This window comes from Beta vulgaris, chromosome 5, assembly GCF_026745355.1.
Source record: "Beta vulgaris subsp. vulgaris cultivar EL10 chromosome 5, EL10.2, whole genome shotgun sequence".
In the NCBI taxonomy this organism is placed as follows: Eukaryota; Viridiplantae; Streptophyta; class Magnoliopsida; order Caryophyllales; family Amaranthaceae; genus Beta; species Beta vulgaris.
In genome coordinates this window covers 36,994,024-37,002,584 of record NC_079206.1, presented here as the reverse complement: position 1 = coordinate 37,002,584, position 8,561 = coordinate 36,994,024, and positions in this window count along the sequence as shown.

Genomic DNA, 8,561 nt, shown 5'->3' with positions numbered 1-8,561 from the left:
AAACTCTACTTGCAGCTTTGAATTACAAAATGGTGTAAATTCAATAAATAAATAGATCAAAAAATATAATGAACTTTAGTTGCCTTGTTGCATCTGTGTAATTCTTAATTTGAATACTCAACTACGATATTTAAACATTTAAGAGAAACGCCAATTTTGAAAAAGAACTAAAGGAATTCGAAAAATAGTAACAAGGATATTTCTTAATGTATGATAATTCCTGAAACACTCACAAAGAATCTCAAAGACACTCAAACCACTCCTAGAATTAAGTTGTCTAAATACTAATAAGATTAACACTTCTAAAAATCTAATTAATGGTCGAAATTAAGATTCTTGAAACAATCATAAACTTAACACAATTTTATGTAAATTCACTCTAATTGCTTGTCTCTTAATGAAGCTAGACTTGTATTATTATTTATAGTAGAAGAAGCAAGAAAACCTTGCTCTCCAAGACAGTCATAAGCCACGATTTACCACTAGTAAATTAGGAAAGTATTCTCCCTTAACTGTACCCTAGAATCTAGCTAAATTTAATAAAACAATAACTTATGGAAAGTTATGCAATACTTACCTAATAAAAACTGAATCACATGACATTCAAGAATACGCCTTGCACGCCACTCATCCCACAAGTTTTAGGTAACTTTCCTAAAATACAACCATGATAATTTAGACTCCTAATAAACTAAAACCAGTTATAATTTTAAAGCTTTAGTAAAATTAAAAACAACTCAGCTAAATAACTAATATTTTAACCAGCGATGACACTTAATTACAATGCAAATCTTCTTCAATCCAATCAACGTAATCATCCATATTAATTGAACGACACCAAATCCAACACTAAAACACTACTTACAGCTTTGAATTGCAAAATGGTCTAAATTTAATAAATAAATAGATCAAATAATATAATGAACTATAGTTGCCTTGTTGCATCTGTGTAATTCTTAATTTGAATACTCAACTAGGATATTTAAACATTTAAGAGAAACTCCAATTTTGAAAAAGAACTAAAGGAATTCGAAAAATAGTAACAAGGATATTTCTTAATGTATGATAATTTCTGAAACACTCACAAAGTATCTTACAGACACTTAATCCACTCCTGGAATTAAGTTGTCTAAATACTAATAAGATTAACACTTCTAAAAATCTGATTAATGGTCGAAATTAAGATTCTTGAAACAATCATAAACTTAACACAATTTTATGTAAATTCACTCTAATTGCTGTCTCTTAATGAGCTAGACTTGTATTATCTATAGTAGAAGAAGCAAGAAAACCTTGCTCTCCAAGACAGTCATAAGCCACGATTTACCACTAGTAAATTAGGAATGTATTCCCCTTAACTGTACCTAGAATCTAGCTAAATTTAAGAAAACAATAACTTATGGAAAGTTATGCAATACTTTACTAATAAAACTGAATCACATGCACTCAAGAATACGCCTTGCACGCCACTCATCCCACAAGTTTTAAGGTAACTTTCCTAAAATACAACCATGATAACTTAGACTCCTAATAAACTAAAATCAGTTATAATTTTCAACTTTAGTAAAACTAAAAAAACTCAGCTAAATAACTAATATTTTAACTAGCGATGACACTTAATTACAATGCAAATCTTCTTCAATCCAATCAACGTAATCATCCATATAATTGAACGAACACCAAATCCAACACTAAAACACTACTTACAGCTTTGAATTGCAAAATGGTCTAAATTCAATAAATAAATAGATCAAATAATATAATGAACTTGAGTTGCCTTGTTGCATCTGTGTAATTCTTAATTTGAATGCTCAACTAGGATATTTAAACATTCAAGAGAAAAGCCAACTTTGAACAAGAACAAAAGGAATTCGAAAAATAGTAACAAGGATATTTCTTAATGAATGATAATTCCTAAAACATCACAAAGCATCTCAAACACACTCAAACCACTCCTGGAATTAAGTTTTTTAAATACTAATAAGATTAACACTTTTAAAAATCTGATTAATAATGGTTGAAATTAAGATTCTTGAAACAATCATAAACTTAACACAATTTTATGTAAATTCACTCTAATTGTCTATCTCTTAATGACGCTAGACTTGTATTTTTATAGTAGAAGAAGCAAGAAAACCTTGCTCTACAAGACAGTCATAAGCCACGATTTACCACTAGTAAATTAGGAAAGTATTCTCCCTTAACTATAGCCTAGAATCTAGCTAAATTTAAGAAAACAATAACTTATGGAAAGTTATGCAATAACAACTGAATCATACGACACTCAAGGATACGCTTTGCACGCCACTCATCCCACAAGTTTAAGAGTAACTTTTCTAATATACAACCATGATAACTTAGACTCCTAATAAACCAAAATCAGTTATAATTTTCAAACTTTAGTAAAACTAAAAACAACTCACTAAATAAGTAATATTTTAACTAGCAGATGACACTTAATTACAATGCAAATCTTCTTTAATCCAATCAACAAAATCATCCATATTAATTGAAGGATCACCAAATCCAACACTAAAACTCTACTTGTAGCTTTGAATTACAAAATGGTGTAAATTCAATAAATAAATAGATCAAAAAATATAATGAACTTAGTTGCCTTGTTGCATCTGTGTAATTCTTAATTTGAATACTCAACTAGGATATTTAAACATTCAAGAGAAAGCCAATTTTGAAAAAGAACAAAAGGAATTCAAAAAATAGTAACAAGGATATTTCTTAATGTATGATAATTCCTGAAACACTCACAAAGAATCTCAAAGACACTCAAACCACTCCTGGAATTAAGTTGTCTAAATACTAATAGATTAACACTTCTAAAAATCTGATTAATGGTCGAAATTAAGATTCTTGAAACAATCATAAACTTAACACAATTTTATGTAAATTCACTCTAATTGCCTGTCTCTTAATGACGCTAGACTTGTATTATTTATAGTAGAAGAAGCAAGAAAACCTTGCTCTCCAAGACAGTCATAAGCCACGATTTACCACTAGTAAATTAGGAAAGTATTCTCCCTTAACTGTACCCTAGAATCTAGCTAAATTTAAGAAAACAATAACTTATGGAAAGTTATGCAATACTTACCTAATAAAAACTGAATCACATGACATTCAAGAATACGCCTTGCACGCCACTCATCCCACAAGTTTTAGGTAACTTTCCCAAAATACAACCATGATAACTTAGACTCCTAATAAATAAAATCAGTTTAATTTTAACTTTAGTAAAAAAAACAACTCAGCTAAATAACTAATATTTTAACCAGCGATGACACTTAATTACAATGCAAATCTTCTTCAATCCAATCAACGTAATCATCCATATTAATTGAACGAACACCAAATCCAACACTAAAACACTACTTACAGCTTTGAATTGCAAAATGGTCTAAATTCAATAAATAAATAGATCAAATAATATAATGAACTTGAGTTGCCTTGTTGCATCTGTGTAATTCATAATTTGAATGCTCAACTAGGATATTTAAACATTCAAGAGAAAATCAACTTTGAACAAGAACAAAAGGAATTCGAAAAATAGTAACAAGGATATTTCTGAATGAATGATAATTCCTAAAACATTCACAAAGCATCTCAAACACATCAAACCACTGTGGATTAAGTTGTTTAAGTACTAATAAGATTAACACTTTTAAAAATCTGATTAATAATGGTTGAAATTAAGATTCTTGAAACAATCATAAACTTAACACAATTTTATGTAAATTCACTCTAATTGTCTATCTCTTAATGACGCTAGACTTGTATTTTTTATAGTAGAAGAAAGAAGAAAACCTTGCTCTAAAAGCAGTCATAAGCCACGATTTACCACTAGTAAATTAGGAAAGTATTCTCCCTTAACTATAGCCTAGAATCTAGCTAAATTTAAGAAAACAATAACTTATGGAAAGTTATGCAATAACAACTGAATCATACGACACTCAAGGATACGCTTTGCACGCCACTCATCCCACAAGTTTAAGAGGTAACTTTTCTAATATACAACCATGATAACTTAGACTCCTAATGATCCAAAATCAGTTATAATTTTAAACTTTAGTAAAACTAAAAACAACTCAGCTAAATAAGTAATATTTTAACTAGATGACACTTAATTACAATGCAAATCTTCTTTAATCCAATCAACAAAATCATCCATATTAATTGAAGGATCACCAAATCCAACACTAAAACTCTACTTGTAGCTTTGAATTACAAAATGGTGTAAATTCAATAAATAAATAGATCAAAAATATAAAGAACTTAGTTGCCTTGTTGCATCTGTGTAATTCTTAATTTGAATACTCAACTAGGATATTTAAACATTCAAGAGAAACGCCAATTTTGAAAAAGAACAAAAGGAATTCGAAAAATAGTAACAAGGATATTTCTTAATGTATGATAATTCCTGAAACACTCACAAAGAATCTCAAAACACTCAAACCACTCCTGGAATTAAGTTGTCTAAATACTAATAAGATTAACACTTCTAAAAATCTGATTAATGGTCGAAATTAAGATTCTTGAAACAATCATAAACTTAACACAATTTTATGTAAATTCACTCTAATTGCCTGTCTCTTAATGAAGCTAGACTTGTATTATTTATAGTAGAAGAAGCAAGAAAACCTTGCTCTCCAAGACAGTCATAAGCCACGATTTACCACTAGTAAATTAGGAAAGTATTCTCCCTTAACTGTACCCTAGAATCTAGCTAAATTTAAGAAAACAATAACTTATGGAAAGTTATGCAATACTTACCTAATAAAAACTGAATCACATGACACTCAAGAATACGCCTTGCACGCCACTCATCCCACAAGTTTTAGGTAACTTTCCTAAAATACAACCATGATAACTTAGACTCCTAATAAACTAAAATCAGTTATAATTTTAAAGCTTTAGTAAAACTAAAAACAACTCAGCTAAATAACTAATATTTTAACCAGCGATGACACTTAATTACAATGCAAATCTTCTTCAATCCAATCAACGTAATCATCCATATTAATTGAACGAACACCAAATCCAACACTAAAACACTACTACCTTTGAATTGCAAAATGGTCTAAATTCAATAAATAAATAGATCAAAAATATAATGAACTTGAGTTGCCTTGTTGCATCTGTGTAATTCTTAATTTGAATGCTCAACTAGGATATTTAAACATTCAAGAGAAAGCCAACTTTGAACAAGAACAAAAGGAATTCGAAAAATAGTAACAAGGATATTTCTTAATGAATGATAATTCCTAAAACACTCACAAAGCATCTCACAAACTCAAACCACTCTGGAATTAAGTTGTTTAAGTACTAATAAGATTAACACTTTTAAAAATCTGATTAATAATGGTTGAAATTAAGATTCTTGAAACAATCATAAACTTAACACAATTTTATGTAAATTCACTCTAATTGTCTATCTCTTAATGACGCTAGACTTGTATTTTTATAGTAGAAGAAGCAAGAAAACCTTGCTCTACAAGACAGTCATAAGCCACGATTTACCACTAGTAAATTAGGAAAGTATTCTCCCTTAACTATAGCCTAGAATCTAGCTAAATTTAAGAAAACAATAACTTATGGAAAGTTATGCAATAACAACTGAATCATACGACACTCAAGGATACGCCTTGCACGCCACTCATCCCACAAGTTTAAGAGGTAACTTTTCTAATATACAACCATGATAACTTAGACTCCTAATAAACCAAAATCAGTTATAATTTTCAAACTTTAGTAAAACTAAAAACAACTCAGCTAAATAATAATATTTTAACTAGCGATGACACTTAATTACAATGCAAATATTCTTTAATCCAATCAACGAAATCATCCATATTAGTTGAATGATCACCAAATCCTACACTAAAACTCTACTTGCAGCTTTGAATTACAAAATGGTGTAAATTCAATAAATAAATAGATCAAAAAATATAATGAACTTAGTTGCCTTGTTGCATCTGTGTAATTCTTAATTTGAATACTCAACTAGGATATTTAAACATTCAAGAGAAAGCCAATTTTGAAAAAGAACAAAAGGAATTCGAAAAATAGTAACAAGGATATTTCTTAATGATGATAATTCCTAAACACTCACAAAGAATCTCAAACACACTCAAACCACTCCTGGAAGTATTGTTAAATACTAATAAGATTAACACTTCTAAAAACTGATTAATGGTCGAAATTAAGATTCTTGAAACAATCATAAACTTAACACAATTTTATGTAAATTCACTCTAATTGCCTGTCTCTTAATGACGCTAGACTTGTATTATTTATAGTAGAAGAAGCAAGAAAACCTTGCTCTCCAAGAGAGTCATAAGCCACGATTTACCACTAGTAAATTAGGAAAGTATTCTCCCTTAACTGTAGCCTAGACTCTAGCTAAATATAAGAAAAAATAACTTATGGAAAGTTATGCAATACTACTAATAAAAACTGAATCCATGACACTCAAGATCGCCTTGCACGCCACTCATCCCACAAGTTTAAGGTAACTTTCTAAAAACAACCATGATAACTTAGACTCCTAATAAACTAAAATCAGTTATAATTTTCAAACTTTAGTAAAACTAAAAACAACTCAGCTAAATAACAAATATTTTAACTAGCGATGACACTTAATTACAATGCAAATCTTCTTCAATCCAATCAACGTAATCATCCATATTAATTGAACGAACCCAAATCCAACACTAAAACACTACTTACGGCTTTGAATTGCAAAATGGTCTAAATTCAATAAATAAATAGATAAATAATATAATGAACTTGAGTTGCCTTGTTGCATCTGTGTAATTCTTAATTTGAATGCTCAACTAGGATATTTAAACATTCAAGAGAAAGCCAACTTTGAACAAGAACAAAAGGAATTCGAAAAATAGTAACAAGGATATTTCTTAATGAATGATAATTCCTAAACACTCACAAAGATCTCAAACACACTCAAACCACTCTGGAATTAAGTTGTTTAATACTAATAAGATTAACATCTTTAAAAATCTGATTAATAATGGTTAAATTAAGATTCTTGAAACAATCATAAACTTAACACAATTTTATGTAAATTCACTCTAATTGTCTATCTCTTAATGACGCTAGACTTGTATTTTTTATAGTAGAAGAAGCAAAAACCTTGCTCTCCAAGACAGTCATAAGCCACGATTTACCACTAGTAAATTAGGAAAGTATTCTCCTTAACTGTAGCCTAGAATCTAGCTAAATTTAAGAAAACAAATAACTTATGGAAAGTTATGCAATACTTACTAATAAAACTGAATCAAGACACTCAAGAATCGCCTTGCACGCCACTCATCCCACAAGTTTAAGGTAACTTTCCTAAAATACAACCATGATAACTTAGACTCCTAATAAACTAAAAATCAGTTATAATTTTCAAACTTTAGTAAAACTAAAAACAACTCAGCTAAATAATCTAATATTTAACTAGCGATGACACTTAATTACAATGCAAATCTTCTTCAATCCAATCAACGAAATCATCCATATTAATTGAAGACACCAAATCCAACACTAAAACACTACTATGGCTTTGAATTGCAAAATGGTCTAAATTCAATAAATAAATAGATCAAAAATATAATGAATTGAGTTGCCTTGTTGCATCTGTGTAATTCTTAATTTGAATGCTCAACTAGGATATTTAAACATTCAAGAGAAAAGCCAACTTTGAACAAGAACAAAAGGAATTCGAAAAATAGTAACAAGGATATTTCTTAATGAATGATAATTCCTAAACACTCACAAAGAATCTCAAACACACTCAAACCACTCCTGGAATTAAGTTGTTTAAAACTAATAAGATTAACACTTTAAAAATCTGATTAATGGTGAAATTAAGATTCTTGAAACAATCATAAACTTAACACAATTTTATGTAAATTCACTCTAATTGTCTATCTCTTAATGACGCTAGACTTGTATTTTTATAGTAGAAGAAGCAAGAAAACCTTGCTCTACAAGACAGTCATAAGCCACGATTTACCACTAGTAAATTAGGAAAGTATTCTCCCTTAACTTAGCCTAGAATCTAGCTAAATTTAAGAAAACAATAACTTATGGAAAAGTTATGCAATATAACAATGAATCAACGACACTCAAGATCGCCTTGCACCACTCATCCCACAAGTTTAAGGTAACTTTCTAAAATACAACATATTACACATAACTAAAATCAGTTATAATTTTCAACTTAGTAAAACTAAAAACAACTCAGCTAAATAATAATATTTTAACTAGATAGACACTTAATTCAATGCAAATCTTCTTAATCCAATCAACAAATCAACCATATTAATTGAAGGATCACCAAATCCAACACTAAAACTCTTTACGCTTTGAATTACAAATGGTTAAATTCAATAAATAAATGATCAAAAAATATATATGAACTTAGTTGCCTTGTTGCATCTGTGTAATTCTTAATTTGAATAGCTCAACTAGGATAGTTAAACATTCAAGAGAAAACGCCAATTTTGAAAAGAACAAAAGGAATTCGAAAAATAGTAACAAGA